We start from the raw sequence: 6,397 nt of genomic DNA on the forward strand, positions 1-6,397 counted from the left end.
CAATTATTATTTAGCTGTAGGTAGTCGATCTCTTTCGCTGCCATTGAGGCTGCGCTTTTTTGTGACAATCGGTGCTGTTAAACCCAAAGAGCACTAATAATAAACTAGGATTCTAGATAACAATGCCCGGGATCGTGCTAACGCCCGACCAATACAAACACATGTTCTGGGTTAATTATGCTTCAATAAATCTACTGTTGTTGATAAAGGTAATGAAATCACATCGATTAAATTGTGACCTGTGGTTGCGTGGCCCTAGGACTAAATGTCAATCGCACCGTCGCGAGATCACGCAATGCTTGAAACTAATTAGTCTCAGTCGCGACCCTCAACATCACAATAAAATGAGAGGGCTAGTGCATAATATCATCGGGAAAACATAGTATGGTGCTTGGAATCTGAGTTATTTATCACAGAAATAATCTGTACATGGAGAACTAATGACACTGATTCCTTTGTCATCTTCATTGGTTCTCTGGAGTTGTTCTATCTTCGCCTGACACTAGCGTCATTATAGTAGTTGATAAATATAAGTGGTGAGCAATAAAATAGGCGGTAAGAGCACACAACACCGCATATGAAAATTGTGACGTCACAATTTCCGAGCCTATGCCAGTAAACATTTCTGCGGTAGAGCTTTGGGAAAATCTTATAAACATCAACCAATGTCTGTCTCACCATGGCAAACAATAGCTCATTCAAAAGCTAAGACTCTGATGCATTGAAATATACAATAAAAAAATTATGTAATTTATGTGTTTTAAGGTCCAGAAAGCGTAGTACGTTATAAAATGATTCAAAGATTTGCTCGACACATAACAGATTGGTATCTACAAAAGCCACTTTTTTTCTAGACTGGTGCTTAGTGGTAAACCTTAGTGACCCAATTATGATGAATATGTGTTTCCTGCGCAGACTGTTTTGATGGGAGATTATATATTTGGATGCCTGACACCAATCAAGCCCTTTGCTTGATATGGTATTAATATTAGGGACATTGAGGTTATTCACAATAGATTTACTCAATACCACAGCCATCTATAACATAAATGTCAATAGCACAGAAAATAGCATAGAAATAAATATCACTGCTAGTTAGTAAGAGTATCAAAAATGACTGTGTCCGTTACAAATCTAGTTTATGGGGAGGTTTACTTGTTCGCCCAGCTCTAGTTTGATAGGACATTGTTCTCATTCTTTTCTTCCCATTTACTGTCACAACCAATGATGTAGGAGGAGGTGCTAACACACCTCTGGTTGCTGCCGCCGCTGATGGTGCATGTAGAGGTGCTGACTCACCTCTGGTTGCTGTCGCAACCGACAATTATGTTGGTGCTGACACACCACTTGATAGAGATGCTGCTAGAGATCTTTGGCTGCTGTCACAACCACTGATGAGGATGGCACTGACACACCAGTAGATGACAGTGCTGGTACACTCTTGATTGCTGTCACAACGGACGGTGAGGTTGGCCCTGACACACCGGTGGACACTAGCACATGCTCTGTCGCCGCTGTCACAGCTGACGAGTGAACTGGGAGCGTAAATTCACTATTCATTACAGGTGCTGACACACCTGGCTTCGGCTCCGGAGTGCCACTACAATCCTTGTGACGATCACTTACTTTGAATATATGAGCTCGGTTACTCCGAAGAATGGTTCCATCATTCTCTACTAAAACTTCTCTTCCATTTATTCCCACGACCGTGGTTATTTGTGGCTTTCTCTTAGTCCCTTCAACAATCTTTATTGGTTGAAGCAAACCCAGTGGGCTCCTGTCACGAGCGCAATAGCGAATATTATAATTGTGTGCTTGGCGAGCTTTGAAAACTGTATCTCTACGTAAAAACCTCTGCTCGTCAACTGAACGGTTTTTGAAGGGAAATACAACTGAATGGACGTCAAATCAACAAGTGTTATCCTGGAATGCTCAACGACTCACAAATAGAAGTGAGAGTTGTTTATACGTTACAGCATAGTATCACATGATGTCAGATTTGATAGCTATGCGCAGAGTTAATGAAGGAGTCTATTAAGGAAAACTAACTGGACAACACACGACTATATAAGCAGAATTTTCCTCATTTTTAGTGAGTGGTGACTTCTTCAGTTGTTGAAAGTGCAATAAAGCATTGTTAGTAAAAGGCGATATTTTTATTATTTCTGATATTTGATCGGTTAAAATGGCTGAATCTCAGTCTAAAGATGATAGATTTGTTAAGAGAACTGAATTCTCCTCTGGCAATCTCGCTACTCAATGGAAAGTATTTAAAATGCAGTTTGAGATTTACTGGCTAGCAAAAGACTACAGTAAAATGTCTCAAGAACAGCAGATTGCCAACATGTTGGTTCGGATGGGCGCGGAAAGCGTGCCAATCTACTCGCAGTTTGTATATGATGAGTCAGATGATAATAAAAAGAAAACACTTGACAATACAATTAAATTCTTTGACAATCACATTGAACCAGTCAAGAACATAATATATGAGCGGGCTAAGTTCAACACTATGAAGCAAGGCAATGCCAGCATTCACCAGTTTATTGTGACTCTACAGGGACAGGCAGACCAATGTGAGTATGGTGCAGTAAAGAACGACTTGGTTCGTGATAGAATTGTCATAGGTGTAAATGACGCAAATTTGCTAGAGTATCTCATTGATATGGATGACTTAGATTTAAGTAAGTGCATTTGAAAAACGAAGCAGTGGATTGTCAATTATCATCCAACGTCTAAACTGGCCAAATCTGCACAAATACCTGACAATTTAGATACCGTCCACAATGCTGCCAGAGAACCTCATCATGCCAATGAGAAATTTCCTTCATCCAAGCATCCTTGCAAAGCGTGCATGTGGGTGCTCCACAGGTTTGGAAGTGCTTAGCTAAATCCACAATTTGCAAAGCATGTGGAAAGGGAGGGCATTGGGCAAGGCCTACACTTTTGCAAGAAGCAGGCAGGTAAGCTGGTCAACGCGGTCGTATCACAGCAGTGTAATGAGTCAGAATTTTGCTGATGGCTTATTTTTGGGATCCGAATTTTTCTGACTATATGGATTTAATGGGCATACACTCAACAGCATACAAGAAACCGGAAAAGCATGGTACTGTGACCTGAGCTTAAACGACATAAAAATACGTTTTAAAGTTGACACAGGGGCCTCTGTGACAGCTCTCTCAGCAACATGGTCTAGAAAGTTAGGAGTGTCACTTTAGAACGCAACCAAGAAGCTGAGAGCAGCAGGTAATCAAGAGTTTGATGTATGCGGATCTGCCCATATACCACTAAGGTATAAATCTAGAGAAACTGTAGAAAACGTCTACTTTATTGAAGAGTTAGTGACACCTTTGCTCTGCAAACCGGCTATATCAGGATTTTGGATAATAGACTTCATTGATGGGATCGCCACTGATAGATCGTTCGAGAGGTATCCAAGATTGTTTAATGGACTGTGTGCTACAGAAACGGCAGTGAATATTAAATTAGAAAAGGATGCTGAACCATTCGCTCAAGCTGTGCCACAAATAGTAGCTGCAGCTAGAAAAGAGCCACTACGCCAAGGAACTACAGTGAATGGAGGCCTTAGGAGTTATCGAAAAAGTTGAAACTCCCACGGAATGGTGCGCACCTTGTATTGTCGTCCCAAAAAAAAGAAAAATCCGGGTCTGTATTGATTTCACCAAACTGAATGAATCTGTACTTTGGGAATTTCATCCACTTCCCACCATGAATGAGACACTCAGCAACTTAGGGAATGCAAAGTACTTCAGCAAGATGGACGCAAACAGCGGGTACTGGCAGATGAAGCTAAATACTACGTCTCAGAAGGTAACCACATTCATCACACCATTTGGTAGATACTTTTGTAAACGCTTGCCTTTCGAAATCTCTTCAACCCCCGAGATTCTTCAAAGGGAAATGCAAAAAACACTTGCGGGTTTTTAAAGTGTCATCTGCCAGATGGACGACATTCTAGTGCTTGCTCCAACCCAAAAAAAACATGACATGATGCTGGAAAAAGTATTGGTGAAGTTGCAGGCCGCTGGAACTACGCCGAACCCAGACAAATGTGAATTCAGCAAGCGGACAGTCAAGTTTCTTGGGCACGTCATTGATGAACATGGGATACATGTAGAGCCTGAAAAGACGGCAGCTATACAGAATTACCAAGCGCCAAGGACCAGAAAGGAACTAAGGCGATTCTTTGGCCATTCTAATGGCGATTCTTCTAATCAATTATATTGGAAAGTTCTCTTCTTCATTGGCAAATGACACGTCTGCCCTGAGAGACTTACTTCTGAAAGATAAGGAGTGGATTTGGGACGCAGATCAGGCCAAGCAGTTTGCAGGACTGAAGGATAACTTGGCGTCACCAATCACCCTCACACCCTATAAGCTGAAGGCAGAAACGATGGTAAGCACCGATGCCTCATCTTATGGCCTTGGTGCTGTCATAATGCAGAGGGTTGGAGATGCATAGAGGCCTGTAGTTCATTCGTCTAGAACCGACCATGTGCCCCGCTGAAACCAAATATGCCCAAATAGAGAAAGAATCGCTCTCAATTGCTTGTGCATGTAAAAAATTTGTTTTTTATTTGGCAGGGAGAAAGTTTTACATCTGAGACCAACCACAAACCGCTCATTTCAACTTTGGGGAAGAAGGAATTAGCCAGTTTACCGATTCGAGGTCAACGTTTTCGTCTAAAGCTAATGGCAAACGATTACGATATTTCATACACGCCTGGTCAGAAACTGGTTTTGGCAGATGCCCTGTCACCCGCACCCCTGCCAGCCAGGTTTTACAATGGATGAGAAGAATGCCATTGTGAATGATATGGTAGAGGTACTTTTAATTTCTCATGCAAGATTGGCCAGATTGCAGGCATCAACATTAGATGACAAGGAGGGTAGGGAGCTGCTTCAGTACATCACTAATGGTTGGCCAGCTATTCACAAGATGTGTCCAGACTTACAAAAATTCTATAGCTACAGAGAATACTTGACAACCATTGATGGTATAGCGTACAAAAATAATAAAGTGTTCATACCGTCATCAGAGAGAAAAAGGGTCTTAGAAGACATACATCGCAGCCACTAAGGAGAGAACAGATGCTCAAGTCGACCTAAAGAGGTCATGTTCGATGCTCAGTCCCGTACGGCTGCGAGTCTCGACAGTCAAACGAGAGTCATTTTTGTACATAGATATAGAGGCTCAGCAGTTGAGATAGTGAACGAGAAAAAGCTCCAAATGTAGGGAAAAGAGGCTCTGCAGACGTAAGGGGAAGAGAGCTCAGCCAGTGGTGAGAGAAGAGGCTCCACCGGCAGGGGTAAGGGAGGCCAGGCAGAGGAAAGGGCATCAGCAGGCTTTTGGGAAAGGGGGCTGTTTTTTATAGATGTCCCTGTGAGAAAATGTTCAGGCGCTCAAGTTCTGTTCTATATGTAGCAGAGGGTTAGCAATTGACTGGACTTGTCTTGAGTATGTCATGGAAGTTTACCGACTAGAACTGATCAACTCCAATTGGCTTGGTCATGTCTGGCAGAGGTCTAATTTTTTATTGGTTTTCTGACACATCAATTAATTTTTTTTTCCTTATGGGTTACTTCTACTGGAGGTTTTTAATCTGCTTGTCGTTCCTGATGGTCCTCTTATATACTAAGTGTTTTTGGTTTGTTGTAATATTGGATATATCTCCTCAGGTGGTTTTTTGTTAATACTCCTATACAACACAGTATCAAAATAATCTGGCATTTTTAATCGAGATGGTAAATTTTTTGTGTGCATTACTAAAGTCATCGCTCACTTCTTGTTTCTCGTCTGCCGATTACAGAAATTATGTTTTACACAGGAGGTGATTACAGTCTGTAGCCCACATCCTTGCAATGTGAATGTTTGGCTCCAAATATTGAGGAACTGATTCTTCGCAACAGATATTTTTAAACCTGTCAGAAGTCGACTGCTGTTGGGTTTTTGAAAATTATATATGTAAGTGTGAGCCCTTTTGCTTAAACATCATCTGGTATATCATTAAATATGTAACTGGGTCATGTTTAAATAAATACCTGCACCTGAACTAAGTCTATGTTTCATCACCAATATGATTATTAAATGCTTTGGCTCTGTAACATTTCTGCATCATCCTTTTGCAGATGTATTCATAAATTTAGTCGTGTTAGTCTGAAAAAGATCTCTCTTACAACACCTTTATCATTAAAGGTAACAAATATGGGCACAGCGGCCTCTTCACAAGTGAGCTTGCGGGAAAAAGATGGGTCAATGCATAAAAGTATCCAGCAGTCACACAGACCAGGACCCAAGTCATTTGATGATGTTCCAAATGTCACGTGTGAGTTCTCTACAACCTCACAGCTTCTATATAAAGTCAAACTAACTGTTGCA

Source organism: Watersipora subatra, chromosome 3 (genome assembly GCF_963576615.1).
Source record: "Watersipora subatra chromosome 3, tzWatSuba1.1, whole genome shotgun sequence".
NCBI lineage: Eukaryota > Metazoa > Bryozoa > Gymnolaemata > Cheilostomatida > Watersiporidae > Watersipora > Watersipora subatra.